At 45.3% G+C, this 25824-nt stretch overlaps 1 protein-coding gene across 1 annotated transcript in view; it reads right to left on the minus strand.

The window, feature by feature from the left end:
- The window catches only part of LOC107269666 (nuclear pore complex protein Nup88), a 257533-nt gene extending 254312 nt beyond the window's left edge, over positions 1-3221 (minus strand). Inside the window, exon 1 of the mRNA XM_025086989.1 lies at positions 3006-3221. The gene's annotated coding sequence lies outside the window, so the exon portion shown is untranslated. The remainder of the gene's footprint in view (positions 1-3005) is intronic.
- Between the last annotated feature and the right edge of the window lie 22603 nt (positions 3222-25824).

Below are 25824 nucleotides of genomic sequence, written 5' to 3' on the forward strand. Positions count from 1 at the left end.
CCCCGTCTTTCCCCCCCCCCCCCTCCACGGGGTTCACCCTGACTACCAGAAACTCACCCCAATTTTCACTTTCTCCCTTTCTCTCTATCTACCTCACGCTTCTTCCTTCTCTCTCTCTCTCTCTCTCTCTCTCTCTCTCTCTCTCTCTCTCTCTCTCTCTGTACTCACTACTATTCGTTCGACACCCTCACTCGATTTCGTTACACCCTCTAATTTGCTCCTACCGACCTTGCAACCCCCTCCTGTCCTCTCCCTCACTTGTCCGTTGTCTCTCTCTTAATCCCCCACTGATTCCTAGCCGAAAAATCGTCGATCTTTAATTGAAAATTTTTCAAATTTTTTTTCAAATTTTTCCAGCAACCTTTTAACCTATCCGGGTATCGCGTGTTTGGCGCATCGAATAATATTGAAAATATATATCAGATTCTGTGGAAGCAAGATCGCTCGTCCATTCGCAGTAATCCAAAGCGTAACAATGCACATTAGCCAGACGGTAATAATTAGCGCTTTTTACGAGAGTGTCTCGAGGCATGCCCGCACTTTCGTGCAACGACCCCGCAAAGATAAAGATTTCAATTCCAAGAATGAAAATTGTCGATCAATTTAACAATTGACCTGAAATTCCGCGATAATAAAGCACAATCTACAGCCCACATGGAACGGTGGATCGGTGTTTTTAGTTTATTGTATTACATTGCTGCCTTCAGACTTACTCACGGTCCGGGACGGATTTTCTATCCAACGGGTGTTGCCAAGTCGTCATTGAGTCACGTGAAATATAGTACGACTTGAATTTCGCGAAAATCATTTATCAAGACCATCGCCCAATCATCAACCGCCAACAATCATGCCTTAAAATCCCCCTTGAATTTTGCAATTGAAATCTTCAAAACGATCGCCACATTTTTTTTCCCCGGTCACCCTGTACTTTAGGTTTCCGGACTGATGAGTAAGATCGCGTGTGCAGAAAGGGCCCCAGGAGTAATTAAGTTCTCGTCGGTCGGTAGTAAGGCAAGACGGCTTTATTCCTCGTGTCATTATTTGCGCATTGGTGCACTGTTATGACCCAAGGCGCGTTTCTCTGACTGCCGTGAATATTCACGAGGCCATTTTGCTCCGCTCTTGGATTTACCGTCCGGCCTACCGTGGAAAAGTGCTCGCCAATAAACGTACCCGATCGTGGAATCTACACCGGTGATATATTGTCCCTACATAGGTACGTATTCCGTACAGCAACGCCCGATCATATATCATTTTGAATAATGAAAACCGTATAACAAGAATCGCGAAATTCACAGTTTGCAAAGTGCCAATGGTGAATTTTATCATCTGTTCGCAACGTTTATGATATATAATGGACTTTTTTTTTCAATCGACGCAACCTCGCCTTTGTCACTGTGCGAGCATAGTATACGCCATACGTGCGACTGTACGGGAGACGCAGGAAGCGTGTCTCGCGCCCCATTGCATCCTGGGAACACGAAGAGACTTGGAAGAAACTGGAATAAGAGAAACGAACGCTTCGAGAAGAAGAAACCGTTTTCATTGGCACGTCGGCACTTTGTGCACACACAATCGCAAGATCATGCGCACTGTTTGCTTGTACTACTTTTTTTTACTTCTCTCTATCTCCCTGTCCACTGTCTCTCTCTCTCTCTCTCTCTCTCTCTCTCTCTCTCTCTCTCTCTCTCTCTCTCTCTCTCTCTCTCTCTCTCTCTCTCCGCTTCTTTTCATCAGCCGCGCACGAAGTAGCCACCGTAGAAAAACTGTAAATTGATGCGGATGGCTGCTGAGCGAAACGAGACTTCAACGTGCTGCACTTGGCCAATGTTCGATAAGTATAATACGAATTGATGAATTTAAAGATTGACAATTAAGTTATATAGAAATAATAATTAATCGTACATTCTAGAGTCGTTATCAGATCGAACAATAATTCACGATTCGTCTCTGAAATATAAAACCCAATTGGAAATAATTTCCTTAGACTTGCATGCATGCGGGCAGTTATGTGCAACCATGGGTCAATATTTTTTCAATCCATATTTCTACACGGCATGATCATGGGAGTACGTATGTGTAATTGTCTATGGCAAATTCGCAGAAGGCCTTCGGTACAGAGAGTATAGTTGGGACAAAGAAGTTGTACCACAGTAAACGTAATCAATCATATAAGGGCTTTAACGCGATATACGACTTCCCTGAAAATCTATTATTTGTCCTACGGACGATCTTAATAAGGCAAAAAACTAGCGGGAGTCATCAGCACAGCTGCATCTGCCCCCTCGGCCTGCCTCGGGTTATTGAATTAGACGAGACAAACCGAGTGAATAATGGCGTAATGTTTTACTGAGAAGACTACAAAGTCTCGAACGGTCCTTAAACACAGACATCAGCCTCTATTACAGTGGTATAGAAAAAAAATTGCAGTAGATGCTACTGCACTAGTATGTAAATTGCATACGATGCATATCACGAGGAAAAATCTTCTTTGACCTTGATATAGCTTATCAAACTTTTTTTTTCTAAATTTTCATTGCCACAGGAATTTTCTCCGTCACCTGTACTCACGAGTACGAGTAGATTTGTTAGGTGTCATTTGCCAGTGCGGACGGACTCGAGGATCCCTGCCGTTTGCTCGTTTCGTGCCGTTGAAACGAGGTATGAAGAGTGAGAGGGAGAGAGAGAGAGAGAGAGAGAGAGAATGAGAATACAGTGAGTTAAGTGAGATGACCGTAGAGAGCGAAAGAGAGAGAGAGTATAAGTACACCCTGGTGACCAGGGGTAACGATGTTCAAATCTCTCCCGAAATATTGTGATAGCATTGCGTGTTGTTTACAGGATGTTGTAGCTGGGCATTCTGCTATTGACAGCTTCACGCTGTCATGCATCTCGAAATGAGTTATCTCGACGAGAGATGGAAGAGCAAGAGAAAAAAAAGGAGGGAAGCTTACATTAACAATTTTAGATACTAGAGTATTTTCTGTATAATAAAAATTACTTACTTTGTAATCAGTCTGACGTCATCAGATGTATAGATGATTCGGTCCAGTCTATATAAAATAACTTCAGGAATCCAAAAATCACGCGCACTCAACGTTCACTTCACTCGTCACTATCACTATTTTTTTACGTAACCGACACTGCATCTGATAACAATTAATAATATTTTTATCAATTTTTACTAGCCTAATCGGAAAGTACTTGCACTACCGGCGTATGAATTAACACTGGGAGTCGTTCCGTGTTTTGGGTCGTTTGACCTCAAGGTACCTGAAAATAAAAATTGAGAGGGGATTTAGGATGTATAGATTACATTATGAATTAAACAAAGTTCGATGTAAATACACGGTAGATTGACTAGAATGACTTACAAGGTATTCGGTATATCCAAATAATAGAGATAAACAGGTTTCATTCGCGCGATAAATTTAACGCTAGGATTTTCATATTTCACTTAAATTTCCACTCGAAGCGTTGAACATCACGGAAAGGTTGGATATTCATGGTGGATTCATAGGACCGGATGACACTGGACGAAATTTACATCCGGTACTAGACCACGCGCGATGGCTCTTGCCGCTCGAAATTATTTAGTAGTAATTACTATACTGACGCCTAATGACGTAAATACGAATCTCGCGCTGGCTATAACTTACGGCATTCAACGGGCTGTCGCGTCCCGGATGAGAATGGCTGTAGTACAGGACGATGCAAAATTACATAAAATAAAAAGAAGAAAGCGCCAGAATAACATTTCCTGGTGGTACGTGAAATTTCAGTGGTTCCCGTTTCTATCAATTAACAGGTCAGCCAGTCATTATCGGAAACAGCCACGTGATGAAATAATGTCGGGATTGTCGGACGGATCCGTCAGCGACCGCCATTATAACGTATGACGTATAACGTATAAGCGAGCAATGATAACATCAGCACTTATAATGCAAATTAGCTGGTGACACTCAACTCGGTAACGGAGTAATGTAATGCGCGAATAAATAGCAACAACTGCTCCGCTTCCCTGTCAAATGCGCCCTGAACTCTCATAAACCATTGCTGGGTTGTACGGCCTGGGCGTGGGCGTGAGTTGTAGGTATGCTTTTGATGGAAATATTGACTATTACGTAACCGGGAATGTGTATCATTGAATAGCTACCATAAATATCGTGAAATTCTGCCCGACGCACTTCATACTTTTGATTTATCAAACCGGACAGACTGCGAATATCCCGTATTGCTTTTGACAGATCAGAGCCAAGTACGAGTTTGATCAGTGACAGACGTGCCATTGGACTGATGATTTCAATAGGAGAATAATACACCGAGAGGGTATTGAATGTACATAAACTTTTTTGAAATATAAAAAAAGTTCTGTCAAAATATCAATGCGATTTTCTTATCAGTTTTAATTCAATGAACGCGGTAAGATCTTGACAAATTAATCTGTTTCCAATTAGTCGAAATTCTAAAGTCCCCTTTTTAAATCGCATTTAATACCGTGAATGAAGGGGACGTTAACGTTAACACCTAGAGATCGCGCGGGCCATGCGTCCGCGCCTGCGAATAGGTATACATACGCCGTACTGGAAAAAGCGTTCGGATATCCCGGAACTGTTGAGTCGAGAGCATTACTAATTCAACGCCGGCATAAATGATACGTTCAATCCTGTGCCTGAATTAATAAACACAAAAAAAGCCCCGGCTTGCCACCACCCGCCATCCTGACTAATGACGTATTTACCGCTTCGAGTCAAGTCAAGTCGAGTCGCGTATATACCGGTTCATTAAAATTTACTTTATAAGCCGTGAGCGTTGACGCATTCACCGCGGACATAATGAAGCAATGTTTCAATGGAGGTATCACACCCAACCCCACCACCATCGCCATCTTCGTCCCTAGGAAGCTTCTCCATTTCCATCCCCCGTTAAACCCCTTGTCAGTCTCTTTTTGTTTTTCAACCACCCAACCCCCATCTCAATAACAGCTGATTGCACTTAACCGTGGATGCAGAAGAAGAGACTGGATCGACGTCTCGATATAATTACAAGGTATATACCTATAGCGTAGGTGTATGCAGTCTTTGTGATTGGTTGATTTTATTTTTTAGTGGTATCCTATTTTTATTTAAGGTATGGGGCGTCGCGACGCTGAAGGATTACGTCGATCGTACATTGGCTTTTGGTTCTCCCCGTCGTATAAATTATAGCTGGCAGCTTCGATAGCAGCGGGCTGCACATTATTAATCGGGCGACATGTGTTGCGCGAGCCGGCATCGATACTATGCAATTGTGCATAAATTATCGGCGCCCTGTGCCTGACAATTGCTCGGATATTGATGCGATTATCAATAATTTCCTGCGCTGAGCCGGCAGCCCGGCGGAATTGCATACGCGATATGGGACTTCACGCACAGGAGGCTCGCAGTACGTCCCATTTCGCAACGTCGCGCTCGGTTCGTTTTGCAGTATGCAAGTGTGAGATTGGATGAATGAGTTAGTACGCGTACAGGAAATCACTGAAATTCCTCTAACCCTATCCCTCGGGAAGAATTTCGCAGGCGAACAGGCAGGGGAGCGTGGGAGAAACGGTAAGAGAAATAAAAATGAAAAAATTGCACCGCTGCACACGAATGCACTCTACAGGGTCATTCACTTGAAATGGACTACACCGATAAAGCAGCATATGAATGCAATCTAGATTCATAGGCTGGGAGTGCGTCGAAATAGTAAAAGAGCAGGAGGTTAAACGTGGCGATGGGTTATCGGTTGGGGAATATATTTACACCGGATGCCGTGCACCTAATAACGTTATTGCCGTGTGTAAACTCGACTCGTACACTGGGATGCATTAAAAGCGGCTTTATACACCAAGCATAGAAATATTACGGTGCCACTCATTTCCGATGCTGTATTTAGTTTATTAGCACGGTTGGACATTTTTTAAGGCGTACTAACCCACCAACTACAGGATACAGTTTAGTGCGAATTCATTCGTCGTTTTCACCCTTCCTGCATAATTTGTTTTACGTAACGTCGACCTCCTTCTCGGCTTACAGCTTCTCCAAACCGGATGCGTCGTACACGAATAATTCATTGATTCACACGCCTGTTATTTTTCTTCTGCTCCATCACCCTCCCTGTTTTCCTCTAGACAAAATCGAAGAGCGTCTTTCGATTTGAACAAGAAAGAAATGTCCAACGGCTAAAACACGAGGAAACATCGGGACAGCCAAGTTTCCCAAACACTCGGCGATCGTTAGGCAGGAGCGCAAGTTTCTAACGAGTTTAAACAAATAGCGTATAATTTGTGGTGCGTATCGTGCGTGAGTGGCATAGTAGCAGCGTGTATACACGATCGCGGGACGTGTAAACAGCCTTATGTGAAGAAAGAGAAGGTAGAGGAGAAGGAGACTCCACTCGAAATATCAAGAGCCAGTCAGTCAGTTTCTAGAGTTACCAGGATGCATTTGAAAGGCAGAACTTGTTTGAGTCAGGTTAGGGAACCACTTGACATTGATTTATCCCTGGCTGGTAATCTCCAAGTATTTTCTAGGTCTAGACGCTCGTTAAGGCCCAGCCGAAAGATCTTGTAAAATCCCTGGGAATCCTGCTATCGGGATTTCTTTAGCAATTGGATAATATTTCCTGGTTCTACGTGTGAGGGAATCTTGGGGGTCCGACATTAGAGTGAGAGGAGTTAGGAGTCAGGTTAGAACCTAGGAGGCATACCATACATGTGCAGTATGTGCTTTGGCAAGGCTGCTCTGGTTTGAATGAGAAGAGATGCCCGGGAGAGAGGAGAGGGGGGGGGGAGAGAGAGAGAGAGAGAGAACATGAAGCAGAGAGCAAGATCATAGAGAGTGTTCCAGTGGCCCAGTGGCCCCGCGTCGGTAAAACCCCCAATCCCAATTTCCCAGACTGGCGCCGCGACGCCTCCGTCGAGCGTCTGTTTGTATATATGGACTGCCTGCATGCCTTCCCTACCGTAGCAGCTCTTCCTGTCCGAATGGCTACAAGTGCATGTCCCAAAACCCACCTTTCCTTCTGTTTTATTCCCAGTGCCGTCACTCGAGACTCTCCTGTGCAAGACAAGTGCACTCAAATGTTATCCAATACGTGTAGGACGTATAGGTACACCAGAATTCAACATATAAATTTTTTTAGTATCCTCATACGCTTTGTGATTTTTCATGAATATCACAGAATTTAATATAAAAGAGAAAGAATCGGTTTGCGCTACGAGGCAAAGATGAATTGTTCCTCTAATTGATCCTTGGTACAATCAGTATACAATGTACGTGAATGCAGTCTACCGTATTCATTTTCCAGCTACGTAATATAATGACGCTCAATAATAATTCTGATTTGTGCAATAGGCACCTATCGCATGTGCACCCGGCGCCGGCACATTCGACGCCGTCAAATCGTTTCGTGCAATACGCATCCAGTGGGTACACGCCACGCACGTGCCAATGATAGGCTCGCATTACGTGTCAGGCTTCTGTTATTACCTTGCACCTATGACTACTGCACGTCGCTCTATGTTCATCATTAAAAAATTTTTATTTAATACCCAAAATATATTGCAATTCCTACTCAGCATATACTATCCATTGAATTGATCAAATTTCCACCTTAAATTTATCCAAACCTTATCAAGGGTCTAACTACTGTAATAAATTATTATCATCGGACTATCATTCAATATATAACAATAAAGTCTATCACATAGGATTATTCTCGTGACGGTCAACCAGTGGGTGCAACAGTATAGCCAATAGCAGAATACATCGAGGACAATGATGCAGCAGGGAGCATCACACGCACGTGGTGCATTGGGGTTGAGCATATCAATGTGAGAAACCCGTTTACTGTTCAACATTGTACAGTCGTATTGCATTGCTGGTATGGCGCTCGGATGGCGTTGGTTGGCAGAGAGATAGCGATAGGGTATAGGATACATATAATTACCGGAGACCGTGCTCCATTTCACACATCACACACCGTGTGATCACGTCACACGGCCGACACCTTCGACTGCACTACGCCATACGTGTGCATACGTGAGAGTGATCTGTACTACAGGTATACGCTGACCATACACGTACCATAGATAGCCATATACATACAGTAGTCGTACACAGTAAACACATAGCCATAAACAGTTTCGTAAAATCGATCGAATTCGATCAAGTCGCATGCGTCTTTAAAGCAAGGTGTGAAAGTCACGCGAACTTTCTTCCTCCGAGCGAAACGGTCAAAGTTCAAGGGGGTATGGCTCACGTCGTTTCAAATGGAAAGAAGGTCACCGATGGCGTGTTCGGGTCGTTGGGTCAGAAGGGGTGCATTGGTATCGGTGACTCTGACGTCACGAGGTCAGGTTGTGCGTAAGGGTAGAAGACAGTAAGGGGCGGCAGGGGTGGCTGGTGGTAAGAGTTCGGTGATACCCACGGCTGCTGTTACCTATAATATGGTTCTGGTGATACTGGTTCCGCGATTACTGCACCGAATAGTGGGGATCCGTAGGGTTCGACGTCTGGGGGTATATCCGCGCGAAGCAATTGAACGGCGAATGATTCAATTTGTCAGACCAATGAGTTTGTCAGATGCCACTCCATGTTGGGACGCCCGGGAATCCACACTCTCGCGGCTGTGACGGGTGAACTCGAATTGGATTTGATTTAATGTTGCACGTATTGCCGCGCATTACACACTAGAAATATCGCAAATCTCTCGCACGGTATCCAATTACTTGTTCATCGAAATACAATAGCGGAAAGCCACCAGGAGTACCGGTGCGACGTACAGTCTGTATGGCAAGTCAGTCGTTCAGTCAGTTAATCAACCAGCGGAATCAGCCAACCAGTAATTATCTGTGAGGGAGTTTGGCAAATTTTCAATTACTATATACTATGCTTCGTTATATATTTTAAAGGGTTCGTGTACGATGTACGGTAAAAATAACTTGTATTCTGTATATAGGTTCGACCATATGCTCCAATTTGTTTACCAATAAAAACGTATCCTTCGACACGTACGATCTTTCCTACGAGCAGATCTAACCACGTTCTGGAACCCTCCCTGGGGGTGTCGGGAATATCCGGACCAGGGACATTTCGGTGCCCGAAATTCATTGCCTATAAATATTTAGAGAAGCTCCCCTTTCTCGGTCTAAGGGAGACTAGGGGTGAGATCCGTCCAGGAGTAACGATAACGTACCTAAACCTTAGGTATAGACTGTATGGATGCCTATAGAGAGTTTTCAGCCACCAGAATACTCTAGGCGGCTTGTCAAAGGTTTTCCAACAAAAAAGGAGAAAAATAGAAAAGGCAAAGGAAACAGGACAAACGTCAAAGATAGCTCGCAACGCTCTTCCCAATGGGCCATGTGTTTTCTACGAAACATTCGATAGTTCCAAGTACGTGTACTATACTGTAGTCCCATATGCATACACGCCTTTCAAACAACACAAATGTATAAACCTATCCTTAAAAAAATCTACTAAGTATCTATGAGTGGACTGGGCTGATTTATCCCCCGAATAAATTTCCTCCCACCCCTCTCCCTCTAGTCACCGATAACGCACAGCACTCGTTCGCGACTTAATTAAAGGGCTTAAAGTCCGAGCCCTGGTGAAAATCCTCATCCGATATCAGCCGCAGTTACAAATATATATCAGGCGGATTAAGGATGTAAGCTTTAGAAAAAGGCGGAGGAGCCGAGCGGTGGGAATAAATTCTAATGTGGGGGCATTATAATTGCGCGGTTTACGTCCCAGCCTGGGCAAGGGCTGCGCGCCAAATTAGCGACGATCATTATTTATGTCTCGGCTGGTTAAAAAAAAAGGGGTTAAAACCGTCCACCGTTGGGGTTCTTTTTACCTTAGCGAAGAGTTCCACCCTCCTCCGTACCAGCTACCTAAGGGTGCATAAGGATTTGGATATATTTAGTTGAATTTCCGTCTAGGCCTTTACGAACGTCCCCTTCACGATATCGGCTGTTCCAATGGGCTGGTACGAGTAAAAGCAGAACAGCCACCAGTGGCGAATGGATGCTGCGTAGATCTGATAAATATTATAGGAATCGTAGACGCATCGAAGTCTGAGGGTGCATCGCGGGTGGGCAGAGCTACCCTTCTGTTATGACGTTCACATCCTCTCCTGGCGTTTCGACCCGGACGCACCCCCTCGCCACCCTTACGAATACCCCGGATCCCATCCACGCCTCTGGCTCTGCCCCGTATCAGTACCGAAGGGCAAACAGCGCACGACACGTGTTTTTAATTTTAGGGTTATGTTAAACATCCCCAAAGCGTAAAGCGGAGAGAAGGTCCCGGCCATGCTCGATTGCATGCTCTTAAAATATTTTTAATATCTCCCAAGCCATGAACTGCTTACCAACGATATAACCCTTCTGTACCAACCGCCCCCGCCATCCCTCGCAGACGTATGGATGCATACTTGGAAAATATGTCGATTCTTGGGAACCCTCTATTATAGTCTGACATTGACGGTATTGTTATCTTGGAAACTGAGAGACTTCCACTTGACATACTCGATCCTAAATCAGAGCTTAATACGACGCGATACAACATCGGTATTTTTTTTTATCAGTACGATAAGGGCTACGGGCTGTGTGCATTTTTAATAAGAGGACCGTAATTTACTGTACACCCTTCTCTCACGACAAGTCCGTCTGGATTTTATAACGTATTTTATGATGTAATACAAACAAGAACTGGCTGATAGTAGCTATCTCCTATGTTAAACACATTATGCTAACGCGGTACTGACATGTCTACGACGAAGTGCAGATAAGCAACAAGTGTGCACCTCGGCGTCGCGTTCTTAACAGTAGAAGTTTTTCTGCATTGCCATCAAATCGCCATTACCTATCGGCCCTTACGTCGATGGCGACCCAATTGCTAAAGTATTATATGTATAAGAAATTGAAGTGCCGGAAGTCGCTAATAAAAATATTTTTTTAAGATCAACATAATTAAGCTGAACCTTCGAGATTATTACGGCAGGGCAATTGTAAGGCGATTGTAACTAGAAGCATTTTTTGAGTAGAAATGGAGAAAAACGAGAAGAATAAATGATCGCGTATCGCATCGGGATGCTCGTATTTCTTCGAAATAGCCGATGAAGCCTCCTTATGGCCGGCAAATATAATAAACTTGGGGTCCATATTTCCAAGCTCATGGTTCGGGCGTTCGTGCTGCCCCAAAGAAAAACAGCCTCTCGTTCCCGTCCGCTTCCTTCCGCGTGTCTTCGGGTTCATAGGGGCCAAAGAAAAGGAGGATCCTGGGCATCGTCATATTTTCTGATTTTCCGCCAATAAACCCCATTACTATTTATCAGACTAATGCGTCCTTATAACACCCATTAACAACAATCTATACCATGTTAGACACTAGACCCGCAATTCTGCGTCCAGGGTAAATTTATTATTAGCTAACAGCAACTACTGTTTCATTCCCCTTACATAAATCGGTAAATCTAAACCCTCAGATTTCTATGAGAACAATACATAATGTACCTAATGCGTACAATCGTGGTCCATATAATTTTCATATACAAAAAAAAAAAATATTATTTCATCTTTCCAAAAAATTGTTATGTAGTACATACAACTCGAAAGGACAGTAAAGTTGGTAGCACTTATATCTAAGAGGACGCGATAAATTCGCCACGTGACGTTTAATTCTCCGGCTAAGGGACGCCGGTACGCCGCTGCCGCCGCCGCGACGGCAGAGACTGACTCCTTTTATTTCCGATTAGTCTTATTTCGTTTAGCTCGGAAAAATGGCGAGTCGTCACGACCTCGCATACTGTAATAGTGTAAGGTGGCCACGTTGGTAGTAATGGGTAAATGAAAGACATCGGGAACACAGAGTGGCGCAAGTCCGTCGTGACGCGTCGAGTTTTTAATTTAAGCACGTCTAAGCGATTCCTCTCGCGAGCGAAGAGCACGAGGAGTTTCCACGAGCCGCGACGAACTCTCTCCCATATTTTCTTCAATTTCTCCTTTTACCACCTATTCGCGTCATTTCCTTTTCTTCCTTCCTTTCTCCTCTTGGCATTCTTGCTCTTCCTTTTCTTATAAATTTTCAAGCCGCACCGGCACGCCATCGCGGATACCTACTGGGATGGCCGGACAAAAAGTAATGTATTAGCCTGTGGTCCAGGGAAGTCTGGTTCATTTAGCTTCAGCATAACGCACACCACTTCTAATGGGATACGGTAAATCTCCAGGAATAGAATCAGACGCAATACGTCGAATCGTATGTACCATGTGTGGTCGTCCCTATTTCTGATTGTATTTTCCTGGTAAAGGTACATATCAATCGAAACCAAACGAAGCAGCCATGCTTTACATTATGAGCGCATTAGAAGATTCATGACTAAAGCTTTTCGTTCTATATGGCTGCTGCATCACCTCATTTCGGTTTATCCTCTTTAATTTTTTTTTCTCAAAAATAAACAGGGTTATAGGCCGTCTGGAATCGTCCTGCGCCAGACTAAACAGTGTCATAGCCCATACGCCTACCATATTCCTGTTTATATTAACATCGACTGAAGGGTCTTCGGTTTACGGTCTAACGATACTAGGCTACCGTGTCTCTGCTACTTGAACGTTTATTTAAATGGCTACTAAATAGGAAGAGCAGTCCAGTATGTACCTAGGACTGCCAGTGGTATAACTGTAGTGGAGTTAGGTACTAACGCGTTGCTAATACCGCTACGACCCAGACTATGACAAAAGGAGAAGCTAGTGGTGCGAAGTAAGAGCACGATAAAGTGCAAAGGAAAGGAAAAAGTTATAGGACAGAAGTAGCCAAGATTCGCAGCAGCATGCGGTAATATAAACGTCGTAAAATAGGAACAGGTGAATCATATAATTCGGTAGGGAGTTCGGAGCAATTCTTATCCGGAGCCTTGGGCTCGCCACAATTCCGCAATTCCACATATAGCGCGACCGCACGCACACGTGCTGTTCATATCGTGCCAAGGGGCGAGAGAGAGAGAGAGAGAGAGAGAGAGTAGTGAATGGTGAGGATGAACAAAGCAAAAGGGTGGCAACGTGCAATCCCTGGATATATACGAGGAGGACAGTCCCGATTTTTCATCCTAACCAAGGAAAACCGTGCACGCTGTGTAGATATGGACATAGAAAAGAGCAGAGTTAGATACAGCATATAGCATAAGATAATCACAGTGAGATTTGAGGAAAGCGTCAAAGCCCACGTGAGAGTAAAAAAGAGTGGGCCTTATACGGTCCTAGGGACAGCAGACAGGTATCCAACTATTCGGTGTTCAAACAAGCCGGCAGGTTGTTCGGATTTTGTTTACTGTGTCGGCGGCACCCTCTCCGGCTCCCTCTCTTATCGCAAGAATAGTTCCGTAGATCAGGCCCCGGGACCGTCAGAAAATCTGTAACCAGGCAAATATTAAAGTCGTACGATAACGCTCCTGCGGCCCGCCGCGTTCCGATTGCGATACTATCTTTATCCCTCGGCGCTATAAACTTTTATAGTCGGGGATGTTTGGAGTTTATTATATTGGGAGCAGCAGCGCCTGAGCCGCGCACCCCTTTTCTCGCCCAGGGCGTCTACGTCACCGATTTCTACACCCTGTATACATATTCATACGCATGTAGATACTTACTGGTCGTCGTTCGATGCGTTTGTGTTTCGTACACGATATACCATTATACCCGCAGCGGTGCATAGGAGTAATGAAAATTGTTAGAGAACTGGATACTGCTGGTAATACGTCCATTTGCCGCGGGTCCGCGAAATAATTTCAGACAGAAGGACAATAGGCAAGGCTGCCACGTATGCAAGCAAATAAGTTAGCCAGCTCTTGATTTAGCGGAGTGGCAGCCTCATAATTGTTACGACATAACCTCCAGATAATCGCGTCTAAAGTTTCAGGACGTTTCGTATAGTTAGTTAGTGGTTTGGGAGCCGGGCATTTAGCCCGTATTGTCGTGCATACACTCAATCTAGATGCATGCTCCTGAGGCCTCTTACGTACTGGTAGATTCATATAGGATGTCGTGTTCCAGGAGGGACATCTTGCACAATCTCATTCCTTACTTCCGCATCTGTAAATCAGAACGGAACTTTGAGCAGCGTAGGTTAACGAACATGGAATTGGTACATTGTATATATTTAGAAAGTAAAGTAATACCGTAAATCTGATCTCATTCGTAAATTCTGCATCTGATCGTTTCCGTGATTCGTTAAGGAATTTAACAAAGCAAAAGGTGCACGCTTCGAGTGAAACGTGCTGGAAGGTGCGATGGAATCTCTAGACGTAATGCAAGCTCGACGCCAGGACGACCGCACGAATTAACGCTTGTTTCCAAAAGCCCTAACGTGCCTGCGACAATTCTTGAGTGCTGTCTGCTGCAGAGGCAACTACCCTCCTCTTGCTCGGATTTCTCCCTCTCTCTCTCTCTCTCTCTCTCTCTCTCGCTCTTCCTACCTCGTTGCTCATCCCTCGGCCTCGTTCGCTCAGTCTCTCGCGCCTCTTTACCCTCTATACCTTGTATATACAGACAGAAGCCCGTCCCCTTCTGACCCCGGAGCAGCAACCACGTTAAACGTTGGTAATGTTAACGTAAATAGATTATAACACTCTGTTAAACAGGCAGGGATGGGCTCGCGAGCGCGAATTACTCACGCATCGTGTGACACGTTCCCCTGTCCTGCCAACCACGGCTTTTGGCCATCGTACGTGGTGCACGCGTCGACGACGATGTCCCCGGGAACATGGAAATCCGGGAACCTCCGTCGCTGCTGGCGATGACTGCTCTTCTAGCCAGTGAGACCAACCAGAGACGTTGCTTCAACAAATATTTGGCCTTCTGTGCGCTCTTGTTTCGAAAATTTTTGTTTATATTTTACAGCAGAATGGAGAGATAAGTTTAGTACTGGTTTTCATTGACCGGAAGGGATGCAGGATACTGTTCTGGGCTATCGTCAGGAACGGTTAGTTTTAGCACAGGAAATTGGTTGTACTCCCATGACCGGTTCGCGAGATAAGAATTTTATGGGGAACTTCCTTCGTTTGGGGTTCTCGAAATCCTAAGAGCCCTGGGACCGTTTCGGCGCAACGTCTATGCATTCCTTGGATGAATGCATCCTTTGTCCTGAAGTCCTGCACTTCGTATCCCTTCCAGGCAAGGTCACTGTCTTCTTCGAAGATACGATTCTTACTTCTTGATGGAATCGTTCGATTAGACTCTTTCCGTTCTAACGTCAATTTCGGAATTACGTGATCTTCTATTCTCTTCTTTCTGTCCTCGGCTTGGCTGCCATCTCCATCAATCAGACGTTACACCCGGGTTTTACAACCCTTCCCATTTTCTTGGGAAGCCATCGTACCGAGACTACTTCCGCTTCGGAGTACTCTCACGCATCGCCTGCGTGCTCTTCGGGTGCGCGTAGGCCTAGGTATTCGCACAATAAGCCCCTCGTAACATTTTTACGAGCAGAACGGTCTACGTCTACGAGTTGCCGCGATATTCTTTCTCCTCTGTTGGATATGAACTCCTATTTACTTTTTGGTGCACACTCAATTTTCCCATATAGAGGTAAAATATAGATATTGAAAATCCATGTTCATCCATCCTCAAAGAATTACTGCAGAGCGTGCATTAATATCCTGAGTAAAGCAGGGTAAAAAAAGAACATGCCTGCATTGGTTTATGATTTCCTTGAAACCCAACACCTATGTGCTCTTAGGATCTGGCTAGGTCGATATTTCTTGGTACTCGCTCTAGAAGGAATCCTGGGTACGTTTCAGGATCCGTCAGTCATTCGCTCGTCTCGCCTTACGTCATGTCGGCATCCTAGGCCGTCTTACTGTCTCCGCCTAATGCATTTTTACGGGGGTTAAAATCATTTATAAGCTATAAATGAGGATTATTGGCCCAAGGGCCACAACGTAACGTACCCAATAAAAGTACACTTTGTCTCTCGTAAGAGACACGGCCAGTCACTCGGGTTTCGGGCACTCTCGCACCGCTCTTTTATCTCTTATTTACAACTCTTTTATTCGCCGATTCCATTTCAATCAGACCCCCACGCATTCTCGAGTCTCTCTCACGTACTGGAAGTACTGTAGAACTATTTGCGGATCCGTGAACTTGCACCCCATACCCGTAGCAACGTATCCTGGAAAAAAGAAATCATTTTTCTCTCTTACCAACAGGATATGGATCTTAAGAAAAAGACGTTTAAATAAACTAATATCTACATGGCTTTATGACAGGATACCCATATCCGGTAGCACTGAGCAAACATCATTTAGTTTACCGGTACCTTTGCACAGACCACAGAATGGCTTTTAAAAAGGATTGGTCGAATCAGTGGAAAGGATCTTTTAATGAAGTTTTAATAAAAACACTACACAATCTGGATGCCTTAACGGCATGAAGATAGTGACACTATTCTCTATGGTATGTCTAGGTACATGGGGATTCCATAACAGATACCTATATATGATACGTCATACCATTCGCAGTAACTATTAGCGCCCGCAGCAATACTCCTTGCGCAATATTCAAATTCATGCCAGGATGGAGTAATGTCTCCTACGTAGGTATAGATTGCTCGCCCTGAGGCCTCTAAACCCTTTCCATGTAGGACAATAATTCCAATATTGCCTTTCAGCCATGTCGATCGCTTCCTACTAAGTGCAAGTAGGACTGCGAGGAGGGTAGCAGGATATCCCGAGGACTCCATCTTTTCAGCCTGTACAGAAACAGAAATTATTGAAGGGATGATTATCGAAAGTAGAGAAAGGAATGAAAAAAAGGTACCAAGCAAGTACTTTTGTTTGAGGAACAAGGGGATACAAAGGGTGGAGAAGATGTTAGTGCGGAGGAATAAAGGGAGACTTTGTAGAATCCTGAAAGACGTTAAAACCACCCTCTAAAAGCAATTTCGTGGGATAGCCACGTTTCCTCGATAAACCGTACCGATATCCCGATGCCGGCTGTCGCTGGTAAAAGGAACAGCGGAACTGAAACCGAGTTTTTAATTTGGCGCGTGTCACGCGACAGGCCGGATACCGAGGGACAGTGCTGGGCGTTTCTAGGAGGGACAAGGATGGCACGGGGTGAGGAACGGAATGGATCCGAGTGGAACGAGCAGCCAGATGAATCTCTCTTGCATTGTCTGCGTTTCAATGGATATGCCCACCCACCTCTCTATTCCTTCGCGGTTTTTGAGCGTTATTTTCGGCGCAAATATTATTGTGTCGAACAATGATCATGTCCTCAATGGACGCGCTCATATCTGCCTGGCAGCATTCCTTGCTTTCTGTCTTTCTGCATTCCTTCCTTTCTTATGCTCTTATACCACGTACTACCTGGAGCATTTCCTAGCACGTAATCTTCGACATTGTTTCAGGGAAGCTCGAGGCCATATTGGAATTGCTAATGCGCCAGAGAATTCTAGCGAAAAATATTATTTTTTGTTCTATCTTATGTGACTTCTCATAACTACGAGGTATGCGAAATTGATTCGTGAGGGTTAGAAAGAAATGGCGAAGGGTTAAAACATAGGGGTAGCTAACACAAGGGAGGCTAACCCAGCACGTGGAATGTATAGTCTCAGTAAAGTCGCGGATATGACGAAGGAATGAATGAATCCATCCACGGGATTTATTCGCTCCGGGCACTGATTCTCTACGAGGGACATCAGGAGGCTGAACGGCTGTCATCGTCATCGTCATTGTTGTCAACCAGCCGAACGTTAAAGTCCCCAGCTGTTCCTTCTAGACACGATAAAGACCGATGCACATCGAATCGACATGCACTTTCATTGTCAGGATATAGTCCTCGGGTACAGTGCCTGACTCCTCGTGCTGGATGGCATCCAGAGTGTCGCCGGTAGACATCTTGCTTTAGAGACAAATTTCTCTGTGGGTGACGGTGACGGTAGAGGAGGAGGTAGAAGAAAAGGGTGTATGATGGCCGAATAGGGAAAGGGTAGCAGAATGAGTGAGTGAGTCGGGGAGCAAAAGCAAGGGAACGGGGAGGTGTAGGATTGTGGTTCGATTCGGCAGCCACCCCCCGGGCATGTCGAGAATTGAGAGACGCGCCATTTCATCCGCAGTCTGCCGATATCGCCTACCTACCTAGTGCCTAGCACCGCCACCCCCTTTCCAAAATATCTCATTCCCAAACGCCTCGAGCTCTCGATGGATTACAAACCTATCTATTACTTCCCTGTCCCGTTTCCAGTCAGATTCTCGAACTCCCGGGTCCCCAGACTCTCCCACTTGGCAAGGATCCTTTCCCGTCAGGGAGACTTCCCACTCTTCAAGGGTGCCTCCTGTATTGGTTCTCATGAACCAAGAACACTTGCTGCCACTACCAAATAACTAGCTCAAGAAAAATCGCTTGACAGCCGTAAGGCTTTGGTATCCAATCCGCGTGAAACCTACAGGAGGGTGATAACATTCTTAAGCAGAGTTCTAAATCTTTCTGTAGCTATGCGGTATACGTATAGTAAGGTTCGAGGAATCAGTAGCGCGAGCTAGTAAACAGGGATGCAATGCAGGGTTGGTAACGAGAGATACGGATGAGGGTTGAGATGGAATTTCTACATCCATTCTAGACTATGGAAGAGGGACGCTAGAAGAGGACAGCGTCGCCAACGTATAGGCAGCCTTCCAGGCAACACCTCTTAGTCTAATTGAAAAGTCGGCAGAAATTGAAAATTGCGATCGCAAATTGCAAGCTGCTTTAGGCCGAGCGAGAGGCTGGGGTTGGGGTTGGTGCGAGGGGATGCGCCTGGGCTTTCGGATGGACCAAGAGGGCGACAGCGGGCTGAAGCGAGTTAGAGAGGGAGGAGAGGAGAGGAGAAGATGCAGACTCCCGTGTCGGAATACGCAAGAATGAAGATTCAGTGTTTTGTCTTGAATTGCAGTGTAGCCAAGCGGAGCCGTCGGTATGGGAGTGCGAATTCAGGCTCGTATGGGCATTCTCTTGCAGAGTTGTCAATTGTAATGCTCTATGCAGTTCTGAGGGTTGATTTCACAGTGTCTACTGCAACTGTCATTGATGCAGCTGATGACGATGTTTCTATTGCTCTTGCCATTCCTATTGCATCCGTGCATCCATCCCACGTGTTTTTATTCCCATTTACGCATTACCCGTCCTGGGGAAAACTTCTTACTCAATTGGCAGACGTTACTTTTTTTCTTTTTCAGGAATTCTATAGAGTGAAAATGAATGGAGAGAATCATTTGTTTCAGGACCACCTGAAGTATCGTGTATATCTGACAGAAAAGGGAACAATAGTATACCAGAGGAGGGATGTAAAAGCAGGAGTTTTACAGCTTTTCGTGTATCCCATATCGATGGACCATTTCTACCCTTATCGACCGGAATACAGAGACTGTTAAAGGCATTTTCATGGTCGGAAGAGCCACCCTTATTCCGGACGTCCCTAGAATACGTCTGGCAGACAAGCCAGAATCGTTCCTCGCTATATGACATCGGACGAGCGCACTCTTTATTTTCCTACGGTTGAAAATAAAGAAAAAATATAAGCAAAAGCAGAACAAGAAAACAAAACAAAAATGAATGCAGCTTACGCGAGAGGACGCTTTAAAGCAGCATTAATTTCCTATGCAGCATTTGTCTTCGCGTTTATGCCTCGTCAACTCTGGGTGAATATCTTGCGGGGCGTTCACCAGGGGTGGCTGTTGCAAGGGAGCGTACACGGACCGCCGCTGCAACGAAGGGTTTACGTGGAAGATGAGAGTGTCGAGGATCATCGGTGGGGGGGCGCTCCGGCTGCTACTCCCACCAACACAAGACAATGTGAAGCGGTGCCTGTTGGAGGTAGCGCGACTTCCTCGAGGATCCTCGTCAGAGTAGGTAGGTAGATAGGTAGGTAGGTAGGTAGGTTGGTACGACGTAAGACGTAAGCCAGAAGAGGAAAGCACGTAATCAAAAGTGGCGGTGGTCGTTACCGAGATTAAGAATATTTTATCGCCGATATTTAATTAAATGATAAAATGTTACGGCCTGGAATTTATAAATTCATCTCAGCAGGGACCGGTGGCTCTGATGTCGGTATGGCGATGTTCCTTGGGGTGGTACCGCCCAAGGGGCGTACAGTTTACTCCGTCTTAATATGCCCTGTTTACATAATACTCCTCCTCTATCTCCCTTACCTCAATTCCTCTTCATACCGACATTTTTCTCTTTTCCTTTCCTCCCTACACTTTTCTCTGTTGTCCTGGGTACCAGCTTACCCTCTCGACCAGACTGGAACTCTGAATCGCTCCGGAACGAGCAGAACCCTGATATCTAAAGGAAAATGTACACTGGTTGATTACCATTATGATCATGATACCGGAAGCCATGCTATTATGTCAAAGCGGTCTTACCAAGGCGAGCAGTAACGGGGCACCTTCCAAATTAAAGTGTAATTCTCTCTGACTGGCTCGACGGAGTCGACCTGGAGCCAAGGAGCACGAAAAGGAATAGTGAAAGTGCACATCAAAGCAATGGGATCTCCTAGTGCTCCATGTTCTTCATTTCTCTCCTTTCTTCTTCTGCGTTTTTTCCTTTCGTTTCTCTTTCCTCTTTGCCTCTCTCTGTTCCTCCCGTTATGTCTCTCTTGCACCCTGTCCCTTTCGTCATTCTCATCTCTCTTCTTCAGTGAAACCCCTTAGCCGACTGCCAGGAAACCAGTGGAAAGTAGCATGAACGGATTCCGCGTAAACGGGGTAATTTGCATTGGAATGAGACTGGCGATCTTCCGAACCCGATCCTTTGGCTACCCCTATGAATCTGCTCAGTAGAACAACCCTTAGTCGACAGTACCACCTTGTTTCCTATAGTTCGAGCATGCTCCATGTATTTTCTCATCCTTTCAGTTGGCTCTGAAATTTGATTAAGCTATATTATACGTCATGTACGAGTTTCTTAAAAATCTGTATGAAATTACTAATAATTATATATCGAGGTGAACTGACCTGGTTGTTCAGGTAGGACGAAGGGCACGTATAAAAGGGGCCAGGTTTTAATCATAGGAGACTTCAGCGGTAGGCTCGGTTCCCGAGTGTGTAGTTTGAAACGTTCGCCGACACCGGGAATGCGAATTGAGAGATAAAACGGTAAACTTGTGCGAAACTCTGGCAGCCTCCTTACTCTTCTCTGGCTCCGTTTCACCCTCGATTTCTCTGGCAGAGTTCTCCCTTCTCCTTCCTCAGTGCAACTAACCCTCTCTGTTCACCTCCATTCTACTCCATGATGCACCCCTCTCTCTTCCTCCCACAGTTCCACACTCTCCCTGTTAGCGGACCCTCTAATTTTCTTCGCAGTTCAGCTATGCGAACTACATTATGGAATAATTGCACGGGTCGTTATTCCCGCGTCTGTCCCTGCTCGTATTGCGAGTTACGGGCAACCGGGAACGGCCCCGAGCGCGCGCAGCTCCTTTCACGGCTCGCACCGAACTCCCGCAGGAGAATCTTTCGCCGTTGCAGCCCCGGAGCAATGGTTTCGAAGCGCGAGAAGAAAAAACAAGGAGAGAAAGTAGGACAAGGGGTAGGACAGCCAGCCGGGAGATATCCAGGAAAGTGGCGTTTTGAACCTGCAATTGCATTGCCAGGAATCAGAGCTATTTCACCCGGCAGCTTGAAGCCCCGACCCTTCGAGATTGCTGAGCTATTCTCGCGACTGAATGTTTCATTAAGGCCACCCGGTATTGCTCTTAGATAACTCTAGAGGGGTAAATGAAATTTCCGCCATCCCCGATATCACTCTCGGTTTAATCAAAGACCATTGCTCGTTCGACGGAAAAAGACAATCCTCGACACGTTTCTCTCGTTAGACTCCTGGAACGAGAATAAACGGGATTCTCCAAGCTCTACATAAGGGGACGCTTACCCGACGTAGAAACACGGATGAGTTTACTCTTCGGGGAAGAGAAAAACATTTGTCGCCAGTTCTAAAGCGAAGGACAGATCGGGAGGAGCGAGCGACTGTTCGTCTAATGATTGCGTCAGAAAGGTAGACGCATCGGAAAACGATGCTTGGAAAAGATAGCTGCAGCACTCGCGACTCTCCTCGAACCGGCAACGTTCGAATGACATCAGAGAAAAGAGAGTGAGGAGAGAGAGAGAGAGAAAGAGAGAGAGAAAGTAAGGACGGAGTACAGAGAGACACGAAAGACCGTGCGAGTGCAAGAGACTGAGTGAGAGAGGAGTGAAAGATAGCACAGCTCTCACAGAGGGGTCTGTGGCCTAGATCGAGACGAACTTGAATGCTCGAATGTCAGAAATGGCGAATCCTCATTTGCCGTTTTCGCGAGGCACGTACACAGATAGACTCGGCGACGGCGGCGGCGTCTGCTCGGGTGCTGTCTGCCGTGCTCATTCCCGCGATCTTCAATTAATGAAACTCGGGTGCAGTCGCGTCGCATGTCAAATAAATATGTCTCCTACCTATTCCCCTTTCCGTTCAACCCTTCCGCACAATCTTCTATCCCGCTTGCCTTCCTTCCTGCCTTTCCTGGTATGGCAGCGGTAGATAGTACCACAACTTTCCCGGGCCCTATTCACCCCCTGCACGTACGTCCCAGGCACCCCTGAGTCAACCCACCCTTAAAGCAATTGATGCCGCCCCTGAGGACACCCCTTCAGTCACCCCCATCTCTCTCGGATGTTGTATCATACGTTGGACCATTTGATCCAAATCGAAATCGTTCATCCAGACTGTACACCGTGTTCCTGACAGTCTTCAGCAGCTTCCTCAATGCCACATAATCCTCGGATCCTTTCCCTCTCGGAGGACGCTGGGTTATCTCGTGGGAGGTGCCTGGTTAAGACTTCTGTGGACGTCACTGAAATAGATAGGGGTGACAGAGCAACCGACAGGGTTGCTGATTAATATTTTTCCAGAGCTCCGCTGTCTTCTCGAAGGAATTTTAAAAAGAAACAAGCTAGTTCGGGTTTGGGCACAGGTCGTAATGTCGCTGCTGGCTTCTCTCCCGTTCCTCCGTTCCTACGTTCATGGGCTACTTCCTTTCGTTCGGTCGTTCGCGTTCCCTAGCTCAGCGATTCTCCCTCTCACACGTCTCTCTTTCCTTCTCTCTCTTTCAAGGCTGCTCCGAGGATATTTCTTTATTCTTATTAGCCCAACAGTGATTTCTGCAAAATTAAAATTGCCTAAGGAGGTATCATTTGCCTTGCCAGTGCCGGCGCGTCTCGGCGCGTCTCGGCGCGTCCCGGCGTATCCCGCCCTTCGTATCTCGCGTACTCCACTTTGGCTCAGCGTCCTTCTCACGCCAGGCACTTCTTTGCCTTCTGCCAACCAACCAACCAGCCAAGAGTTCCTCTGATGTTGCTCCTACAGATAAGTGGTCGGCTCTTGGGTTGCCAGCCTACGGGCACTATTGGTCGATGCGTTCTTCTACCCTCTTCTCTTCTCCTCTCATCACTTTTTTCACTCTTCCTCCTTCCACCTTTCATTTTTATTCTCATTTTCGTCTTCTCTCTCGCTCTACTCTACTCTCTCTTCCTTCTTTCCTTTCTCGTTCTCTTCTGTTTACATTTTTTTTTACATCGTGCTACTTCATTATCTTTCTCATTTTTGAGATGCCTGTATATATGGGCAGCCAGTAGGCACTCTACCTGCCATTGATGCTTCTCTGACAGTTTTAATTCTATTCTTCCCATCCATATCAACGCACTAGTTTCAGATTCAATCGTAATCACTTCCGGGATGCATGGGAATTTAAAGAATCGAATGGGGCAAGGTTCTGCAATCTGTAATCAATAAATAGGTACCATTGTAATTATTATTGAATAGCTGTGCCTGACCACAAAAAGTTAGCATATAGTATAATAGTTACTAAAGAATATATATCTAACGTAAGAATGAGTCAAATGTGTAATAAATAATATTCCAATGACGGCTATACTAACGCCTACTGTGAACACGACTGAATCCCGAACATTGACGACGATTCCCGAAGGCAGCACTCATCGGTCAGTACCCGCAGGCGGGGGGTGGGCGGCTGCCTAGTATACAGGGAATGTATCGGCTTGGAGCTTTCATTCTCGCCAGACCCGTTCTTCTGGTCGTGTGCGACCTTGCTTTACTCCCTCTCTCTCTTTCTCTCTTTCTTTGTATTATCTATTTCCTCAATTTCTTCCGTTGAGGTATACCTTCTTCGTTATATCACCTTGGCATCACTATTAACTCCGTAGTAAATACACCAAGACGGTTTGAACTGTGGAGAGTCATGGGTTGACGTCGGCATCCCTTACTGCGCTCTGTAGGGGAGCGGCCACGTCAACCTGCGTTCGCTTGTGATACTCCACTTGTCGTATAGATGCACTTGCACCTGGTATAACATATGGTAATAATTACATTAGAAAAATTATATTTCTACGGGTCATGATCAATGTAGTATTCTTACACTTATTTTGTTAAGAAAAAAAAAACAAATGATATTAAATGTCTAGTGTTAAATTCAAATGGGCAATACATTTCTTTGACTTGATAATGTCACTTGAGCATAACGATATATCGTTATATTCAATACCTCGATCGATCTGTGTGTCGGTAGGCTATCGATCTGAAACTAGTTGGTTCAACATAGATAATAGTGAAACTGTCAAGAAGACATGTATATGGAAGTAAAAAAATAAAATGATAAGATCCTATAATTTTTCCAAGAACATCAGTATGGATGTTGAATTTTTTTGTTTCCAACAAAACGTCTCGACCCTGACGCAATTAGGCTGAAGAGTGGATAATCTCTACGAAATTCCATTCGACGCCCGCCTTTGAGGAAATCAGTGTAAGTGGAGATAGTCTATCCTATCAAACGATCCGGAGAGCCGCGGAATGCGTCGTGGCGTCGACCTGGGCATCCCTTCAACCCCTACTTTACCGATGAACAAATTGATTCGGAATTTACGTGGTTTCACGCGCAATCGAATCCCGAACCCTCTTTCACCCTGTTACACTCTCTCCCTACATCATCTCTTACACATTCTCGACACTCTCCACTCTATCCAAAGGTATGCCACCTAACCAGAGAATCACGTCAGACAATGACGAGGTCGTCGCGACGCAATTAATACAAGCGTCGAGTTAATCTTGATTAAAACTACCGAGCTATAGTTTCCCTTATTTCTTGAATTATTTCTAGTGGAAAACTACCCCTGTACCAAATAATCATCAGAGTCATTGGTACCAACGTTGTCGGTATCGCGGAAACGTAGTCAGGCTTCTACGATATTTCCTTCATCTTTGTTCAAAGGCAGCCTTTATTATATGTAAATTGATTTCAATTTAGTCGCACAGCCTGCAATTATTTATTGTACTATCGCGTACCGCGCAGAATTTTCAGGGAAACTGGTGAATGCAGAAAGGCGTGGGCGACGCTTCAATAGACACTGCCAGGAGGAACGGAAGCAGGAGTAATAAGGAAGAAGAAGAAGAAGAAGAAGAAGAGAATAAGGATACGAGAGAGTCGTCGCAGCATCCGCTGGCGCGTAGGCCGCATTTTCTACAGCTTCTGCTCCTCCCGTAACGCATCTAGAAACCAAGCTCGAAACCGTTCTCATTAACCCGCGAGCGAATATTTCGCTCCGTCTGTTCTCTGCTACGTTCTATCTGCATTCTGCACTCGAGAGCATTCGGTGGATGCCTACTTTGATTTATCAACGAACATTACACGAAGCTCATATACCATTATCCTATATTCAGTCAAACTTCAAAGAACAATATATATAAATACAATAACACAAAATCTGAACATAGTCCCA

The sequence above is a fragment of the Cephus cinctus genome, unplaced genomic scaffold, assembly GCF_000341935.2.
Source record: "Cephus cinctus unplaced genomic scaffold, Ccin1 Ccin1_scaffold0689, whole genome shotgun sequence".
NCBI lineage: Eukaryota > Metazoa > Arthropoda > Insecta > Hymenoptera > Cephidae > Cephus > Cephus cinctus.